This window comes from Ischnura elegans, chromosome 11, assembly GCF_921293095.1.
Source record: "Ischnura elegans chromosome 11, ioIscEleg1.1, whole genome shotgun sequence".
Classification (NCBI taxonomy): Eukaryota; Metazoa; Arthropoda; class Insecta; order Odonata; family Coenagrionidae; genus Ischnura; species Ischnura elegans.
In genome coordinates this window covers 36,827,202-36,848,673 of record NC_060256.1, presented here as the reverse complement: position 1 = coordinate 36,848,673, position 21,472 = coordinate 36,827,202, and the positions used below count along the sequence as shown (strand labels likewise).

General features: G+C 40.2%; 1 long non-coding RNA gene across 1 annotated transcript; it reads left to right on the top strand.

The window, feature by feature from the left end:
- The first annotated feature begins 857 nt into the window (after positions 1-857).
- Positions 858-18,893, top strand: LOC124168031. The gene is made up of 3 exons (XR_006866820.1): positions 858-1,285; positions 9,803-10,107; positions 18,440-18,893. It is a non-coding gene; the product is annotated as an uncharacterized LOC124168031 (long non-coding RNA).
- Positions 18,894-21,472: the final 2,579 nt, after the last annotated feature.

Here is a 21,472-nt window from a genome sequence, read left to right as displayed (position 1 = left end):
GAGGGGGTGAAGCCATGGTCTAGGGGGAGGAAAGCCATGGTCTAGGGGGGGAAGCCATGATCTAGGAGGGGGGGCAAGCCAAGTTGTGACATTTTAGCATGGAAAAGATGAATGAAACCAACATTATAAGAAAATTATAACAGCGCTTTATTAGTTTATGAGATTATTTCCTTGAAAAAATAGTTTTATTTCAGTTACTTATCTTATACTAATACATATCATTTTTCGTTGGTTTGAAGAAAATTTGTTGAATACTTTCGTTTCAATTCAGTACTGATTTTGCTTACAGACTTTTGCGATTTTTGCTTCTAGGGGGACAGCTGCTCCCCCTGCCCTTCGCTGGGTACGCCCATGTTTACATATGACATTCTTAATCAATTTATTTAATGCGATCGCTTCTCGCTTTATCTTGATTTATTTAGCTTTTTGCGCACAATCAAGGCTATAAAATGCCTTAGTTCATCGTAAAAATATATTTATTAAGTGTATAATCATTTTGCGTGCCCAATATTGTCACTTTTCAGCGACTTTGCAGCGGATGAGCGTTAAAATGTCTCAAGCGCGCATACAGAATATCGTCTGCGGTCCCAACCGTGACGTCACGCGCCCTCATCCCACTCACTTCCCCGCCGTGCGATGTTGGCCACAGCGTTCCGCCCGAACGGCAGGTCTACTTACTTAAATGGTCTAAGCGTCACTTCTTGCGCCGCCGAAGCGACCTCTCGCAGGTCCTGGCGCGCGCCCCTGGCGGCCGCGAGTAGAGTCAGGAGGGGAGGGCGGGGGAAGGTGGAGTGGGGCGGGTAGCCCGTTGGAGGGGAGGTGTGGAGCCTCTCGCGATCGGGTCAGTTGGGGTTCGCTTCCCGATAGGGTAAGCACGTCGCGACATATACCGAAAGGGTCGCGCTACTGTCGCGCGTCGCCTTTCAACTGGCCGAGAGTCGCTCAGGGTCCGCTTAAAGCCCCCGCCCCCCACAGCGTGCTGGGCGGCCGCGGAGAGAGAGTGTACGAAGTGAAAATCTTCGGTCGACAGTTTAAAGGTCATTTTTTTGCCCTCCTGTGAGAACCAATTCAGTGTATTGTGATAGGGAGTTCATTGCCCAAACTTGGATACAAATACAACCAGACCTGGCTGCTGTTCATTTTGTTTCTGTGTTCAATTCGGGCCGCGAAAGTGTTAAAAAAAAGTTTCGATTCGTTACGATGGGATATTTGTTTCGTCAACATCGACGCTATGGATAATTGGGGAGAAGGATGAAGATTTTGAGGAGCTAGATATCTGATTAAGGTACGGTCCTCTCTTGCTTTCTCCTCTCTTCTATTACTTTTATTGTTGGTTCTGTGTGACCTATGACCCGCTTTCCGTTCGTGACAATAGAGTTGGGTCCGACACATTGCCTTGAGGTATACCTTCCAAGTCCTTTTAGATTTGCCGTCTGATCACCGCGCCGCTTGCCGATACCCTTTCGCGGGAGTCCTTGGGTGTCCAGCGCCGGGCCGCGTTTGACTGACCGCGACTCTACATGCGCGTTTCTTCACCGCCTGAGCCGCTTTGACTGCCGACCGGTTTTTCGGCTTCGCCAGCCGCTAAGCTCCCCTCAAAGGGCCCCGTGTGCGCGGTCTTTCGCCTCGCTCTACATTATATCTGCTTCGGGCGTGCAAAGTATTATTAATGTACGATTTCGTGGTACCTTTTAAGCCTTCTCATGAGTATTTTGTCCAACAAAGATATTAAAGTATACAGATGTTACTCCTTGAAAAGTAATGTGGTAATGAAAGACATCATGCAAGTCGAATGTAGTAAAATGGGCCAGATTTTCACCGGACTTTCAACCTCGTTATCGTTGCATCTCGCACATGACAAAGCCGGAAAAATTTCGTTAAATTTGTGGTAGTTTTCCTATGTTAATAAAAATAAATTCGTTTTCATGTAATGATGGTATCATGAATTGTTGTGCTGCATCAAATTTATTTCAAGATTACTGGCCCATGATGATCATAATTTTATCTCTTGTGTACCAAGGTGTATATGAAGTGATCTGTTGCGGATGTTACAATTATAGCGTGCGAATTCTTGCTGAAGGTGTTAGCAATAAGTAGACTTATATTCCATATCCTCATCCAAAATAGCTGGGCATTATCCTTAATTCATTTCGCAACTTAGGAAAATATAGAAGTAACTTCACGATCACATCATTACTTGGGATATAAGTAGGTGTTAAGTAGTTAATAAGATGAAGTTTTATGATCCCTAGCGTTTGTCAACGTTATAGATATCGATATATACTTTTGCGGTATATCATCGTTCGCATTTAAATTTACAGTTGAAATATTCCTTGGTACGAATGTAACCTCGGGGAGACGCAAAGAACTTCGTGCGCTTCGGCCTGAAGCATCTAATATGACGGATTTCCGCATATGGAATGAACTTACGTGAGCGGACCGGCGCTAACCTTGTGGAATTCCCACACCGACCTCTTATGGTTATCAAAACACAGGTATTTTCCACGCGCATTTGTTCTTCTATAGACCAAAGTTTCGAGATGGAAAGAATCGTCTTCAGAGTCATCTCGAAGTTGGAAGTTCCTGCGGAAGTCTTTTGATTTCGGTTTGAATGAAGTAATTTTCGTTGCAGGAAACTTTCGTGTGAATTCGGAAGCCTTGCCAAGTTCTGTCTCAGTAGTGGTTTGAAGAAATGGGTTTTGTTCTTTTTTCATTGCTGCAGTTTCGAGAATATCAGGTCTTTCATTTAGTTTCATACAAGAAATCTTCGCTTCAATAACTCGATGATTGTACAATCGTTGCTTCAATCGATAAAAAATTAAGTGAATGGTCCCGGAAATTGGACGAAAAGGTTTAAATTTTGCTTATTGGTGTCCTTTTGATTTTGAAATTATTGGGGAATATTTTCACTTGATTATGCATATACCTTCCCGTTTTCGTTGTTTTTTACCCTTCTCCGCTCCTTTTCCGATATATTTTTAATTTTGCCAAATGTTTTCATCTTGGATTTAGACTTGATTCAACCATTTTGTGAGGTTGCATTCTCATGTTATCGCAATGAAGTTTTCCTTTCAGCATAATTTCTCTTCTGGGACTTTTACGTGAACCATTTGAACGTACACTCTGAAAAAGACAGCCATATGAAAACTTGAAAGCAAATTTAAAATTTTCGCATTAATATAGTGCAATTGTGCATTATATTTCGTAGTTTGCGGCTTTTCACGATTAAATTTCCGAAATTCTTTGCGTAAAACGACCTTCATACTACTACTCTTTCGATTTCAGTCTCATCAGTGGTTCGTGGAAAGCTATTATGCAGTAGGCTCTTGAATTCATTCGTGAAATTTGCTGGGTAAATAATTTACGTCCTAGTTTCACCTAGGTGTAAATTATAAATTCATGGGGATTGGGCGAGAGAGGAGTTAGAGTCAATATTTTCCGGGCCCACGAAAGTTAACTTTTCACGGAGTTCGCAGTAGCCGGATCCAGGTGTTCCGCTGCAGAACTTTTGATACCCGTGACTCTTTACCGGAGAAAAAAATCTTTCAAAGATCTTTTATATTGCCTTTCCCAGTTCACTCCGCGAGACCTTTCACCTTTCCCGTCGGTCTCGGCCGCCCGTACATTCTGCATCCCTCTCAGCCAATCATGTGGATCAATTCTGGCTGCCGCTCAGAGATCGTACGCTGTTTGCAGTGAAGAGGGTAGAGTTCCAACGAGACATTGGTTCGGGGCAATTAAAGTCGTTTGCAGCCCTTTATAACGTCAATTGCAACTTTATCTAAACCTAGGTTTTATCCTGCAAGCCTACGTGGGTTATTTGGCAACAGTTTTTTTTACCTAAAATGCACTTCGATTCCTGATCATAGGCACAGCAACTTCTATGTATATTTATTATACATCCGTTCTCACCGAGGGTTCACTTTTTATTCTGTTGGAAAGTAGTAGTTTTCAAGGCTGAATCATCAGGTTCTGAGATTATGCAAAACCTTTGCACTCACTCAAAGAAAACAGCATAGGCGCAAGATATGTTCTTGGTGGAAAATGGAGGCACCTTTCCATTATGAAAGAAAGGCACTTTTGCAAATGTTTCTTAATGAAATATCAGAATTTTCCTAAGCAGAATTTATCAATTTATCTTTCATTCATGCATACTTGACTGGAAGAAAGTAGCCACTTAATTGCTTCAAGTTGTAGCAGAGGTACTTAGGTATATATTTTTCTGCTTTAAAATTTTCATTTATTATTAGTAATATTGCGGCTCGCTAAGTTTGAAGAATCATATGATACACCCCGAGTTGCATCGTACACCTTATGATGGCTATAAAAATATATTTGTTGAATAGCTCTGAAAAAACGCTTATAGGCACTGAATGGACTGCTTAAACATTGGTTTATATTTTAATTAAATCTACCATGACGGGAAGGAGCGAAAATTTTGGCATTGGTGGAGGCGTGGTGACGCCCATCCCTACCTAACCGGAGGTCGTGGGTTCGAGTCTAGCCTGGTTAGGTATCCCCTATCTAGGAAATGGGTGCATTGTTCGTTCATTGGTAATTTTGAATACCCCCGTCCACAGGCGGATCCAGGGGGGGGGGGCACGGGGGCACGTGCCCCCCCCAGACCCTCAAAAATATGTAAGATTTTTAATAAGGTCCCATTATGATTGCGTTCGTTTTGTATTACGAGGTATCGTTGTGCCCCACCCAGAACAAAATCCTGGATACGGCCTTGCTTGTGCCCCTCCCAGAAAAAAATCCTGGATCCGCCCCTGCCCCCGTCGGATTAGGCCAGGGGCGCAGCTAAGAATTAAGGTTGGGGTGTTTAGGTGCAACTAATCGCGGGGTGTGTGGAGGTATGGAATACCCACCAGGATAAGCGGTAGGTGCGAGATTAATAAATTGCGGAATATTAAGATAAATGGTTCAAAATAGTGAGTTTTACAGCTTTCTGAGGGATATTTTATCAATCCTTACACTATTCCATTAGCAATATCAGTCCAATTAAGTAAAATGGATTAAACTTAAAAATTTCTCTGAGATCTGGGGGGTGGGGTTTATCTCCCAAACCCCCGCCACTGAATAACACATGTGCCAGGCCACATGTGCCCTGTTTCCGAGAGAAATGGGCGTATTAAATAGTTTTTTACTTCAGTATTTCATTTATCAAATCATAATATTTTTACAAATTCTCAAGTATGTTGAAGTTCCGCTTTGTAGTTTTTGATGGAATCTGCAGCACTCAATCAGCTCGAAAAGCGATTCAAACGCCGAAAGCATTATTTCGTGGGCGATCGTCTTTAAAGCCGCCGTTTCGGCTTCGTCCCGAGTCGGAAAAATTCGACTCGTCGGGGGTGAGTCAAATGCCCGCACAGACTCGGCGAGTCTCGCCGCGGTGAGATATCGCGCCTGCTTCGCATAAGCATGTCTGTCTTTCAAATGCTGCTTGCCCACCTTCCGAGTGGTGCTGGCGAATGTTTGCGCCGCGCAGATTAGGATATCGTCCGACCCATACAACCATAGGGAATCGGAACGAGATGGAACAGTAATATTCACCTCACCAATTGTTTAATTGTGCAGTTTTTAATTTGATCGCGATTTTGGCCCGTTCTCAGTGAGCTATGACTCACCCTGACCAAGATCAATCAATAATATATTTTAATATTTTTGCGCATGTTCTTTCGTGAATGCAACTTTAATTATAAAATTGATGATTTATATACAGAATCATATTAAATATAAAATTTAGTAAAATTCACGTAAGTAATATTTTCATAACAACCAGTTACGTAGCTGTGCGAAATCGTCAGATTCAAGTAAAGGTGTATCCTGTATTAAAACCATATGTAAAATTTACCAAGTTTTTTTTATTTAACATGAAGCAATTTCACCTAGCCACGCCTCAAACTATTAGTTTTAATGAATTAATGTTGAGCATTACACAATGGAAACTCAGAATTATCATTTTTCGAAAAAAAATATTTTTTTCGAAAAATGATAATTCTGTATCTTGATTTTTTATTAGCAATTGTATCAAAAAAGGCCAAAATTGTTAATTTGTAAAGAGTTTTTCTTTATTACTCGAAATATATCAAATCTTAAGGAATACGTTTGTAGTTCAAAACTATTATATTTTTTTAAATCCTGCAAATATTATCTCTAAAATCAATTTTTGACAAACGGTTTAGATTCCAGCGCCATTTATAAATTGGACTTAAAAAAACACAAAAAACAGTTCCTCCGCAATTAATGGCACTAGCTGACATGGTTGTATTATCAGCGTAAACTTTGTCGTGGGAAGAGGTCGAAATTACCCCAAAACTTGGTGTATATACCATAATATGAATAGACTATGACCCTTGTATACGGCCGTCGGCGGTCTCACCGTGCGTGTATTATTTCGCGCCGACCGCGGCCCGCTGCGTCTTCCCCATCCCCTTGGGGAAGCGTGCTTGGCGTGAGCCACCTATCGGGTTTCACTGCACACTCCGGAACCCCACACACATCAAACATATCGAATTGACGATCGCGTGTCGCACTGTCAGCCTACTTGCTCCCCTCGCGGTAAGAACCAGAGGAAATCCTTTCTTTTGTCTCTTGCAGACTGGTTTTTAATCGTTTCCGACGTTTGTAACCAAAGGTATGAATTTGATGTCTGACCTGTCATTTAATATCTTAACTTGAAGATTGTCATGGACAGGTTGGAGTTAAGCTAGCTTTCAGGCAATATCAAAGACACCGTACATGTTGAATGCCTTTCTGAAAATACCGTCGCTAGCTTTCCTTCCACAGTTTTTTGCTTAATTCTTCCTCCGGGCAAATAACCTTAGCCTCCATGGTAGATTTAGGAGATTATTTCCGTCGTCCACATTAGACATTCATCGGTTGGTTGTCAGGAAAAATATATAATGGTGTTTGAATTACGTGGTGGCAATTTAAAACGTTTCAAGAAAGTGTGATCTAAAACCTTTTGTCTTCTTGCACACGATTAATTTCATGGTAGGTCGATCACTTATTTACTTTATCCTCTCTGATTTTCACGGAACTTCGTAAGAAGAACTGGTACATTAAACAAGATAGGAATAAATGTCAAGTTTCATATTGCAATGAAGGTTCTTCTAGATTTATCTGCAAAAAAATTCGTTTTTTCTTAAAAGTGAGCAACTTGGTAAATACAAATGGCTATAAAAACGTTAGTTGTATCCTAGATATGGTAAAAATTTGAACTTAGTTGTAAATATCAATCATTAATCTATGGAACAATACATTACTTAATTTCACTTCAATGAAATGAGGTTTAGCGCTGTTTTTCACACTGAATTTCTGTGACAGTCTTGTTACGTTATTTCGTAAAAATTAGAGAAATAAAGATTAATGGTTGATTGCTCTGACATGGAATTACATTCTCATACGTAAAACTGTCTATTCTATGTGAATACTAATAGCGATGTAGCATAAAAGCCGGCTGTGAGTTGATTTGCTTTTTCGTGTGCGAAAAGCATGAAGTTTCATTGTGTTCCGCTGTGGCTCTGAAAGCCGTCTTTGACGTGACGCTAAATCGTTCTCTCTTTGACCTCGAAACTTGGCTTTTCTCCCCTTACGGAGTCCTGATACCCACCCACTTTGCTCCAATGGTAAGCCCTATTGTCTTCGCTCTGGTTTATGCCTCCGTGTCATATGACTGATCGCCATCAATGTGTTTACGTGACATTCAATTTCTTTTAAAATGCATAGATTGTTTTACACTTAAGTGTAAAAGCGAAAATGTGCTTCTACGACTTTTATACATGAATTGCCATGAGAAAAATTCCCCTAGACTTGTAATAGAACCACGAACCTTAGGTGTTTTTTGTCACTGCGCAGAATACTACGTGTTCATTTCCTAGATATTCATGCAACGTTAACTAACACTTAATCTTGAAAACGGAAAGAATAATTCGAAACAAAGGTTATCTAGCGACATGATTGTCAATTTAAGGCTTATTCTCAAAAAAGCAATCTTGTAAAAAAATGAAAAATCTCTGAAATCAGCAAATCTGGAGAACATGGAACAGGTTACAAAAAATGGACAAAGTGGCAGACTGGAAAAAATTTACTCTCTTCGAGTCTCGAACTCTGGTCTCTCAAAACGAAAATGGGCAAAATTTTAGAATTACATTCAACGGGACCGTGTTTTTAATTGTTTAAATTCTTTTTTTTTCTAACCTGGTAGTATATGTTCCAACCCTTTAAAAACATTCCTGTACAATAAGTGTCTACTTTTAAACAAAAGTGGATTCATCTCCGTTTTTGACATCACTTAAGCTAAGTCTCGTTGATAGTCCAAAAGAGAGTGGCATAAATTACTAATTAAGTATAACTATACATTAATTTAATTTGTAATAAAATAAAAGATGATTTTTCGATGATTTAGGGCATTTTTCTCGGGAAGCTTTTATTCTAAGTTACGCATTACATCATAATTGTAAGATACTTTTGCAGTTAGAACTGTATGGTGCAGTAATTTATATAACACAATAATAAATTGCATTTAGAATCTATGAAACGTGAATTTTGTGCTTGTATTTTATTTTCACTTTTCATCTGTCGTATCACTTGCTAAACTTGTTTTTACGCAAGTCTGTGTTTATGTAGAGATACTCTCCATGCACCTAAACTTTTCGACACTAACCGTGCAAAATATGCATGATTAACCCCGTCAGAAACTATGGCTCCGGCCTTGATCGCCACGTGCATAACGCACTATATATCTTCTTGCACTGTTGTGCATCAAAATTAGTCAACAATCCTAAAGGCCGTTTTACACGGTACACGGAATTGCGCAGGTTAGAGCTGCATTAATTTCTAAAATGGCGTGGAATTGCGCGAATGCATGAACGAAATTAGAACAGGGGCTATTTTGCCGTCTCGCATCCACGCATTCTCGCATATGTTCTAGCAATTCACCGCTTTACACGAAGCAATTTTGATTGCGCCTTCACACGTACGTCAGACTGCGCAATTCCGTGTACCGTGTAAAACGGCCTTAAGGTTGGTTTGACGCAGCTCTCCATTCCTCTCTCCTATCCGCTAGCCATTTGCATTGCGACGTATTGATTCTCTTTTACATCCTTTATAACATGCCCCTTGTTACTCATTCGGTGCCGTCCCTTGCCCTTCTTCCCTTCCACTTTTCCTTCTACGATTGTTTTCATCAGGCCATCATTCCTCATAATTTGGCCAACTAAGTTGTCCAGTCTTCTGCTTAAGGTTTTTAGAATGCTTCTCTTTTCTCCCACTCTTCTTAGCACTTCCTTGTTACTTACACGGTCCATTTTATCTTCATCATTCTTCGGTAGCACCACATGTAATCATTGGCGGATTTAGGGGGAGGGGGCGGGTCCCCCCCCTCTAGACGCTTTAAAAATATACAAGATTTTTAATACGGTCATGTTGTCGTTACATTCGTTTTGCTTTTGTTCCACGAAACCTCAATCATTTAAGCCTTGAGCTCAAGTCATGAAAATAGGTTTTTGGTCATTCGCTAGTCAGCGCCCGAAAAAAGATCCAAGTGGAAAACGGCTCGAAAGCTGACGATATTATACATGTAACTTATTAATATTTAACTATTAATAACTTTTATGTAAAAATATAGTAAACTTCGTGCAGTAAATGTTGTAAGTTTTTTGTAATCTGAAATATGAGGAATCCGTTTGCCTGTCAGACCCCTATGTCCCCAAAAATATCCTAGATTCGCCCTTGCATGTAGCCCCCACATATTGTGCAATTCTCATTAATTGAACGGCTTTAATATCTTTCGCAGGATTGTCTGTGGTGAGTCCGCCCTGAAAGAGTGTCTTAATAATCGCCTCCAGTTTTGGACGTCCAATTCCCGAACATTACCTCGTGTCATGAGGATTTTGACGGAGACAAGGAGCCGAAGAATTATTTAGCAAGTGTTTATCAGTGCTCTTTTTGTGTTTTTGGTGTGAATTGAGTGATTTTCCGAATTGGTGGTCGTTGTTCAGTGTCCTGTGTGCCGCCTGCGGAACAAAGAGATCGGGATCTTCCTACGTCCGCTGTGAATGCTGAGTGGAGGACCAACGCCAAAGGAATCCATTTCATAAGGTAGGACCAATATTATTTCCTAGCACTAAGCATTATTCCTGTTAGCACTAGAAGAACTAGGTTTGTATTGCTACCTAGAAGGGCCATTAACCGTAATTATGACAGGTAGTTCTGTACTGTAAATATTGTATCAGTACTGTAAATACTTTTCGTTTATGTTACGTTTAGTGACCATTCCAAATTAAGACTATGAAATGAATCTTTCCAATACGCCATGTTGGAGATTGCCCTCTTAATTAACAGCTTTCTAATCTGAATCAATGAAAAATTTCATTTCCGGCGTTGGTGGCCGCAGAGAATAGTTTTCTAATCCAAATCCAAAATTTCGGCTTCGAATCCCGCCAGGGTAAGTTACTCCTAGCCGTGGAATGAGTATTTAATATTATACAGTTATTACTTTCTGTAACCTCCGATACAATGGCCGTTATGAGCTGTTTTTAGGGCACTTGAAATTAAATATATTTAAAATGGCTAAATTGACTAAGAGCTTCGTATTTGTTGATTAGGTACTCGAGACTGAGTAGGACCGGGATCGTATGGCTACTTTTAGGGAAGATTACCATATTTATTTGACGCGTCGTTCGTGCTTCCCCTGCCCAAGCCTCTCGGTATGGCAAATATGCTCCTTCTTCCCATTCTTAATGTAATAAAGAATATTAAATGCGTAAATGTGCCAATTAAAGTATCAAAATGGCCAAACGCAATACAGTGTAGTGATTTCCTGAATAAAATACGCGTAACAAATAAAACAGAATCGCTTTACCCGTCATTTTAACGAGTGCGTAAGGTAGACAGGTGATGTTAGAATACCGGGACTAGCCACGGTGATGTCTCAACGGAGTCACCCGCAATGCACATATCGTGCAAAAAATGCGCAGAGAAATCCCGCCGTGGCGCTGTGCATACGATTCAGCTCAGCAGTCCATACCACCTTGTCCGGTATAGTCCTTAAATATCCACAGGAAAACACCACATTTCGGTAGTTTAATTGGCTAAAACATTCGATCGGATGTCGGGGGATTCAGGTTCGAATCCTGGTCAAGGCGAATGATTTATCTCATTGGATTTTTCGTAGACAGGTGGAATAACTCAATTTCTAAAGGAAAACGTCAAAATATAGTTTAATATAAAACGTATTATAAAAATAAATAAAATTAAGAAAAAATGAGACGATAGAAGGTATTTTCTAGGCTATAAGATTAAGAAAGTAGTGGTTACCCGTCCAAATGACGCGTCTGGTCCTTCTAGTTTTAAGGTAGGTTTTCATGTAACATTTGAGAACCACTCCGGCCGTCTCCTTTCCTATCTTAGACTTCCTTCTTTAAATCATAATATGGACCGTTTCATTACGTCTAAGAATCGTAATATCTTTCTCTCCCTTCTCCAATGTAAGTATGGCGTGACTACCCGCGGTGATAACTTAACGGAGTCAACCGCATGCAAAAATTGTGCGGAAATTTCGGTGAGAAAAAATCATTCATCAAATTTCCATAGAAGGGAATGACGCCTCGGTAGCTTAACTCGATAAAACACTTCACCAGGAATTGGGAGATCGAGGTTCGTATCCCGGTCAAAGAGAATGATTTTTTCTCATAGAAATTTTCTCCCCCGCCTACTAATCATTCTTTCTCCAGCCAGGTGTTTCACATCCCGCACTTACCTTTCTTCCCTATTTCACAACATTTCGTCTTTTGTCCCCTTATCAATCCATCTGTTCGTCAGCACCCTCTGTCAGCACAATGTCTGGATGCGTTAGTAATCCCTTCTTGCATGGTATGGTCTTTTAAGGAGTCAGCAGACGTCAAGTTCTTGGCACCAATCAGGTAGGGTAGAAAGGAACCCGGGTGCTTCTCCAACAAGCATGATTTAACCCCCGCCGGGATGTGAACTCGGAAGCACGGGGTGGGAATTCCTCTAAGGACCTTGGTTTATTGCGGTGCTAGTCTTTTTATTTTAGTGCAGTGTCCCCAAAGGACCTTGTACTAAACCGATCCTATGTATGCTTTCCCAATATTTTCTGAAAGTACCATCATTTTTCCTAAAGATAATGTAAAATACTTTGCACTTTTCCCCACTTTTGATGTATTTGCAGTAAGGATATGAAGTAAAATAATTTACATTTTTCTATACTTTTGGAATATTTGCAATGAAAGTAAAAAGTAAAACGCTTTACATTTTTCCTCAGAAGTGCAAAATATTTTACTTCATATCCTTAATAAGTACAAATCGCAAAGATATCGAAAGCGAAATGTATTTTACTTACATCATATCCCACAATGTATTTCCACAAAATAACAGCCTCCACCATTCATTTCTTCAATTTATCATAAGAGTAGGTACTATAGTATTATCGCAGTTCGGTCGATTTATATAGACGGCGTACAAGGTAACGAGGAAACATAAATAGCGTGCTGAAGGCAGCGTTATTGTTTTAGACCCGACGCGTCCGAGGGCATTGATTAATGATTACGTGCGCGTTGGTTGCGCGCGCTAAATCAAACGTGGATTTCACGCCCTGTCACATTTTTCTCGCTCCAAGCAGACTTTGAGCGTGCGTCGCCCGAAATGCCCTCCTAATGGTGCGGAAGGCGAAGAGGAAGGGTCCAAAGTGGTCCAGATAGATCTCTTTTGGAGGCCAGCATTCAGCGTGTCGCAATCGCCTCCTTTTGAACGAGGAGAAGCCTTGTGTAGTTTTGAGGATATGCATTGAATATCTAGCCTACATATATATCTACATGTTACATCTAAAGCTGCTTCGATAGGTGTTTGGCGGGGGTTGTAGGTAAGTAAACCAGCCGTTAACGAAAATAAGACGAATGACACAAAAGGTGATGCGCTTACCGTATGCCACCCAGCATTAATAAAAGCCTTCAATTGTTAGGGTGGAGAACGAATTCCTTTACCTATATCTCCAGCACGATATCTTTCATAATTTATCGTTTTTGTCGGATTTCTAAAACAATTGATGGTCTAAGACTGTGTTCTTTGTGCCGTATGATTGTATTTGTAAGTTTTGCGATACCTATTAGCGACAGCCGGAGGACAGCTGAAACGTTTAAATTATTCCTCATTTTTGTTTTAGTTGTCGGGGTTGTTAAGAGTTCTACACCTGTTTTACATACCTCTATGATTCGACGAGTTAGTGCAAATTTTTCTTGGCCAGTAACCTATTGCTAGGGAAAAACTACAACTGGACACTTTTTATTTAATAATGTCATTAATGAAAGTCTATAAAATCCAACTAATTAATATGGAATGGTATTAGGAAGAGGTGACCAATAAGTTACGTCATTTGCACAATAGGGAAGGGCTGTAGGTGGAAAGTGGGAGAGACATGGCGTTGGTAATGGACTGGTCATTAACGAAAGGCACCAAGGGGACAATCGCATAACGTCCCATCCGAAGGACGGAGTGGTGTACTTATAGTGTCCTCCTCGCAACTTTGAAGATGGGATCAAAAAGTATCTGCGACTAACACTTTGATTCTTTCCGGGCGAATGGTGGCTCTGAAAGTTTACCGGGCTTCCCATCGGTTTAAGCACTCCATTTCTGCCGAAATTTCGATGAAATACTTGTTACATCGTCCTCAGGGCTGGTTTGGTGATCATCAATGGGTCGTCCAGAAATTTGAAAGGCCTGGTGTAAACGGGTGGCACAGCAAGAGTATATATCACTATTGCTCTAATGCAACCAGGTCTTTGTAGCATCGGGAAGGCCCTATTTTCCCTTGACACCAGATCTAACAGGCCCCCTTATTCTTAGGTCACCCCCAGTAAACATCCCAGGTGATTGGGGGACCCTCCCTTACTCCTCCAATATTCCTTGTGTCTTTCCATATAATCTTTTGGCCGTACCCATAGGCGAATTTAAAGGGGACCGCACGGGGGCACGTGCTCCCGCCAGACGCTTAAAAAATAGATAAGATTTTTAATACGGTTATCATTACGTTCATTTTATTTTTTACATTACGGAGCGTCAATCATTTAATTTAATATCAATAACTTTCATATCAAAATGAAGAGGATATTTTCTACTGTAATCGCGGTATTTTGTTTTAAGGTCAAATATGAGAAGACCTGTCAGATCCATGAGCCCCCACCCCAGAAAAATCCTTGATCCACTCCTGGCTGTACCCTATCATCAACCTGCCCTGAGGACGATGGAAAAGTAATTCATCGAAACGTCGGCAGCGCGTAACCCGGTGGAAAGCCCGAGAAAAATTCACTCTCTCTTTTGGGTTCAGTCAATTCAGTCTCAGTCACTGCCACGAATTTGAGCACGGATTCACAGGGTACGAAGCCAACACATTTGCAACCAAACCAATCCTATCCCAGAATGAAATAATCTTGGACATCATTATGAGGGTGATTATTCATTTCTCATGCCTCGAAATCGCACCATGTATTAAATTTGTCCCTTTCGACCTGCCCTCTCTCTCGGGTCTAGCGGAAGTTAAGACCTCGGACTGCCCGCGCCGTGGCTGAACTCCAACTGGCCGTCGCGGAGTAGTGTGTCATTTGTTTTCGGGCAATGTGGACGCGTCAGGGATTCTCAAAATTATATTCCCCCCATTTTGTGAAATGTATATCGTGGTAATGGGCAATTACCCTTTCCTGCTCAGCGGAGACTGACCTTTATGACCCCTCGCCTTCTACTCGGCATTTCCGGTGCGGGTCGAGGAAAATAATTGCGCAGCGCGAAAATAAAAGAAGGGAGACGGGCGCACTTGAGTTTGGCAATAACTCCGAAAAGCGTTCACTCGAGGTCGCGATTGAAATTACGGCTTCTTAGCGTAGAATTCAACCCTGGTCTTTGTATCGGGACGCTTCAATTTGCCGAGTGAACGTATTAGGATTTGATTTGCGGTAAAAGGAACGAATATTATTACGGATGACTCTTTGTATCGGGACGCTTCAATTTGCCGAGTGAACGTATTAGGATTTGATTTGCGGTAAAAGGAACGAATATTATTACGGATGACTCTGAAGTCGGCCATTAAACCCCTCTCTCAGTTTGCAATTAACAAAAGTCGTCATTCGTGATACTGACGATAGAGCAATAAATTTCTCTACTTCTTCCAGTGTTTCAAGTTTGAAAATTTTGACTTGAATTTACTTTGAAATGATATTTGCTTATAGATAAAGGTTGTCAACGATTCTATCTAATTCATGGTGAAGCATAAACCCAATACTGTTCCACAAACATTTATTTCCTGTCGACTAGTCTCGAAAGCTATAGCGTCATTATCAAGACAAACCGATAAAAGACGCGACAGCAGTCGAAACTAGTCCAGAGCAAATAAAAGTTTGTGGGACAGTAGTGGGTTTTTGCTCCGCCAAGAATATCCCTTCGTTCCACCAAGTCACATTAAAATCAGTTGATTTGATTATATCTAAGTTTGTGGCGTGTTATTATGGAAGTTTGGTATCTTAAAAAAAAAGTAGTCGTACTTTTCCACAATGGAGTGGTTTCCTATTTTTTTCATTGCCTAAATCAAAAGATTATTACTCCTGGAGTACGTATTTCACTCTTTTAGATTTTTAAATGACGATATCTATTTTTCGGATTAAATGAAAAGTGAATATTTTCAAGCGAGCGACAACGCGACGGCTAAGTATGAATGTTGGGAAAATCTCGTGTGACGTCATTCTGGTTCCGAAGGCCACCTTGGTGCGAGGCTGTAAGCGCCGCTACGATGCAGGCTGCTATCAGGTAGCAGAGTACCCTGCTAGCAGGTAGCGCTTGGCTTAAATAAGAATTATTAATACCCTATCAAACGAAGGAAACTTTTTAGCCTCAGGCAATTTAAATAGGTGGTCATTAAGAGATGCTTCCCTGAGCTCTGAGCCTCATGCAGGGACGCCGACTTACAAAAAATATTGGGGGGGCCCAAACCGGGGATCTTGACCCGGGAAATTTTATAAGTAGTGAGTTTTAAGTTTTTTAACGTTTTAAAAGAGTCATATGATCAACATTAGAACCCTGATAACTCGAATCTCGATATCTGGACACTCCGGGGAAAATCGACAAGCCTGGCACATTTTTTCCTTACACCCATAACGAATTTTTGAGGGGGCTCGGGCCCCCTCAGGCCCCATGGAGTCGGCGCCACTGGCCTCATGTATGCACTTGTAATCTCTGACGATGTAAAACCCCTGGCTACTCGTATAGCATCTCGGCCTCTGTGACGTCACGAGGAGTGGCATCGCTAGGTTCTTTTTCAAATGAGGTTAAAATTGATTATTAACATTCGTTTAAACTGGGGTTTCTAAAACCATGACAACACTAATGGTGGGTAACGAGTTGCAATCAATGCCTTTCGTTTTCTTTGATGAAGGAAACTACCCTATTATTTAATGCGTACGATTTGTTTCAACTCAAAGGGCCACCATTTAGTACTGGACCAGATGATTGCTCTTCTTGTATCAGATGGTGGTACTGTGAGCCGAAATGTGTCGTGCCCATTAAATAATTGTGGGAAGGTACAACCATCTTTTAACTCAAAATTCTATCTTTTCTTATTATAACTTACGGATATCGTGGCTTTCAAACGAGTGATTATTCGCGAAAAAGACTTCGATGACCTGGTCGAAGAGTGTTATGCGTCTTTTTTCTATTTTTAATTGCAGTTTTCCCATGGGTCCAGCAGACATTCGAAAGATCTGGCGTTAACGGGTGGCTCAGCAAGAGTATATATCCCTATTGTTCTCATACAACCACGCCTATGCATCATCGGGAAGGCCTTATTTTCCCATGACACCATCAGGGTCTGCACCAAAAGGCCCCCTGCTACTGAGGCCAGCCCCGGTATATGTCCCTGGAGATTGGGGAATTCCCCTTTATCCTCTGCCCCCTCCAATATTCCTTGTCTCCGTCTATATAATCTTCAGGCCGTGCCCTGAAAGGCGGTCTGGCATTATGAGCTAGTTAGGCTGTCGCCTGATCATAGCGCTCAGTTACCAGGGGCGACTAGGTACAATGCGACATTCAATTGACCCACCTGCCTAAGGTAAGGAATGGGCTCACGATGCAAATACCACGTTTTGGAGCGATAGTATTCAGTTCATTAGGGCTCGAATTTTTCGTGAGACAACTTTACATATTCATATGAAAACATTGACTTAAAATTTAGAGGGAAAAAAAAGTGAAGCCTTGAAATCTATGGACGATTATTTCTTCTTGGTATAGTGGGTGGTATTCAAAGGAGGCGACCGACAACTTAGGTGATTTGCGTCATTAGGAAAGGGTAGGAAGGGAAGGGTGGAGAGAAACCCGGCGTCGGAATTAGCCTGCTCTAAACGAAAAGTGCCATGGGTACTACGGCTTACGTCCCATCTGACGGACGGAGTATTTCTCGTGAACTGCCCTCCGCTAAGCACATGAGCATATTAGGCAGTCTCTGAGAATTCTGTGCCTCTGTCGAAATTTGAACGCGGGCCCACTGATTGTGATTGTTACATTCTAGATAATACACAGACCTGATCCCCCTCGTTGCTTCTTATCGAAATTAACAATGCCCATATCATAGTAAAAGCAGTGAAGTGAATAAACTAACAGCACCAGGTTATAAATATTTTTATGTTTGTGAAATATTTTGAATTTGACTTAATAACGAAGTAAATATGAGGTTTTAAGCTATTTATAAAAAACAGATTTGCTGATGGTTAGGTATTTTTTTCCATTTTTAAGGTTTTTTATGGTAAGAAAGAGGTACACCGGATACGAAAGTGAGCAAGTGAAAAAAGTAAATTATGCATTGCAAAATATCCAATAAATCATGTTATCATGTTTACAAATAGGTATGAAATTTAAAAACCAAAATAAGAACATTATGATGGCTTAACTTTTATTTAGTAGCATAGTCAGTCTTGTAGATGGTATTTTTTTTCTTAACACAGTGTATTATAATGCAGTTGCTCACTTTCTCTTTTCTTAAACTTTTTAATTTATATTCAATTTGTAACTTTTTACTTCAATATGAAATGGTTTTATTGCAAACTGTTGTTTTTTCATTACTCTTTTATTTCGACCGATATTGGTCGAAATAAAATCAAGTGGGAGTAAGAATAAGTGATTTAATTATGTTAAATAACACCAATTTCCACTGAATTACGCCTGAAACTAGATATTTTGTTTATGTTTACATATTTTTCATTTTTGTATATTAACAATATAGTTTCACTACAAAATTAGATTGTTGATATGCCGGTGAATTAAATTTATTCAATTTTTTTTTGCAAAGAGAAAAGCAAGATGTATAAAATGAAATGAAATGCGTGCTCTTAATCATCGTTTGGAAGATAGTGGTATGAATCTAAACGACACTTTTCAGCCCAAGAAGCTAGTAATTCCGGCTACGCCTAGACCGCTGCCATGCCGCTGACCCCGACAACAAATCCTGCTTGCTCCAACTCATATTTGTATAAAAGAACAGAATTTCCTAGCACGAAATATCTGTAAACCGCTGTTTAAACAATATCAATGCTTGCAACGTAGATGGTAGCAACATTTTAGATGCAGGAACTAATGTAAGGAAAATTATTCAAATAAATGGTATATATTTTCTATACGAAAATAGGTGCAATGAAAGATCAGACGTAGAATAGTTAAGCAAAACTAATTATAATTTAATTAATCAGAATTGACCGGTAACCATCACTTTATCAGCTAAGTTACCATCAATAATAATTGCAAAACAGCATGTTAAATTTCTGGTCCATTTTTTGTGAGAACTTATAACTGAATGATTCTTTATTTGTTATATTATTGTGATAAACACATTTGTAACCCTTTCTTATGTTATTTTATCAAAAGTATGTACTAATTTTCATTTCAAGCCCTGATGATGGTTAATAAGTAAACGGAAACTACGGAAAACTTGTACTTTAATTTTAAGGCTTACAACCCAAGAATCATATTTAATAAAAAAAAGCTGTGTTGTAAATTTCCCACAATGTACTCCTCAAAGAATTGAAATTCATTTTCATATACTTTACTTGCTCTTGGATTATTATTTCCAGTCGTTAGTGAATTATTCACCCTGTTTAGAACATTGGTGTGGAAGCCGATGTGCCGCAGCAAACCGCAAAAATAGCCTTCGGACGCCACCGTCATCGAATTCTGCAGTTAGCTTACAGTTCTAACCGTTCTTAGACGTCCTCGCATAGAGTTTTTACGTCTCTTTTATTTTCTTAGCAGCAGGGGTGGATGTCATCATTGTTTCTATCCTCCCCGGCCCATGCATCGTGGGAAAGACCCAATTCTCCCTTAACATCATCAGGACCACCTCCAAAATCATCCCAAAATTTGTGGCCATCCCCTTTGCATGTCCCTTGAGATGGACCCCTTCCTGCACGCCTCTGTCCCCCCTCCAATTTTCCCTCTCCCACACTGTATTATCTTCCAGCCGTCCCTCGAACATCTTCGCTTGGGAGAGCGGCTCTTTCCTTTTCACGTCGGGAGGGTGTGTTGTCGAAAGAGGCGCCAATATTCCATCCCCCGCCCCGTCTGCATATTCGCGGTGCGCGTGATGCGAGAGAATCGGAAGGGGTGGCTGATTGGGAGCCAGGGGTGGCTGTCTGGCTGGGGAGGAGGGATTCCCTCTTCAGGGGCGCGTGCTGATAAAAGGGGCCTGCTTGATTGGGGGCGGATTGTGAATTACCGCCAATCCTCCCCCCTCCCCTGGCCCCCTGGCGGACCCCTTTGTTCTAATCCCATTATGGGGTGGGGGTTATACTGATGGGGTTGCCGACTGAGCCTTGCATCCTTGCTGAAGCGGGATATTGTTGCCTTTTTTGGTGCTTGGATATTTCTTAGGCATGATTTGTTATTTGAATATCTTGCTACAGAAAGTCTTAAACATTGCGCCCTCACTGTGGGCTTCACAAAGTTATAAGCCATGCATAAAAGAATGATTTTCTTTAAACCGATAATTATTTACCATTTTTGACTGCGAATAATTATTAATATATTAAAATCCTGTCGCAGACTTCATTATGCCACGGAAAATAATATCCTGGTGAAGGCAAATTAATGTTTGTCTGTTGATTATTTGCACAATGTAAATTGTTCTTACATTCAATTTTTCTTGAGCAGATTTTAATGAAGTTAAAAGGCATTTTTAAGAAATTAATGGCTCAGAAATCAATTTTAAAAAACATTTTGGCATTGGAATGTTTCTTGAAACCCTTTGTTATCCCACCGTGCGAAATTTTTATCTAACGCTTTGAAAAAAATCTTTAAAATGTTAACTGGATTTCGGAGAGGCAAACTCCTACCCACATATTTGATTTTGCTGAAAAAGAAACTATTATTACTTTTCCTCTTCTTGACCTTGTATAATAACTTTTTATGATATTTATTCGCCTAAACTCCATGAAATATCATAAAAAGAAAAAGAAACTAGAATAATCTTACCATGCCGCAAATAATAAAATTTAATCCAATTAATGCTGCATTAATTAATAATATATATTTTTGGAATTGTACGTGCACAGTTTGCGATTGATTGTTTGTTTTAGAAACATATTTATAATATTTATTTGCAAAAGTACTTCTATATTCTTGTATAGAATGGGTTGAGCAGATGAACGAGAGTTTCAAGTCAGCCCCTCACCCCTTCCATACCTCACTTCTTCATTCTGAAATTGTTCCCTGTCTCTCAGGATCTTCCTATGAGGCCTTATCAGTACACGCACTGTGTTGTCGCAACCCCTGTCTCAAATAGCGCATCTCCCGGGACAACTACGTCATTATTTCTTCATAGGCCTCTTATCACGTCCTTTTTTGTTCTATTTTTCCGTATTCACTTTACGACCAATTTTTCCAGATTTTCCCGTCTTAATAGATTTTTCTCTAACAAATTTCTTTATTTTAGCTTATCGCAATCATCTTGAAAATGTCAAGTTGCATAACGCAGATGCTTTAAATAATTTCTATTCGTGTATTGAAATAAAATGTATTTGCATTCCTCCACAATTATTGTAATATATGCGACGCGCTTCAGCTCATGGAGCCAGTACAATTCATTAGCCGTAACGCATCGTGCGCATTAAAATAACTGTAGCAAATTGCAACTACCTTTTATTTCAGAACTCCTCGTCGAACTTCCTCTATATCACGCCTGAATTGAATTTATTTATCCTGGGTTGAATTTATTTATTTTTGCCTCAGATGTGGCATTCCTTCCTCTAAACTTTCTCTTAGGAAACCTTTTTAGATGAGAGATACTGGCAAACGTTGTTAAACCGTATATTTTTTATGCTCTGAAACTTTCAAGGTGGTAGCGTTAGTTTTTAACAAGTATAACACCAAGAAGAAATACTTAGTATAAAATAGGACCTGTCGGGCGGAAGAGATGGGTCCT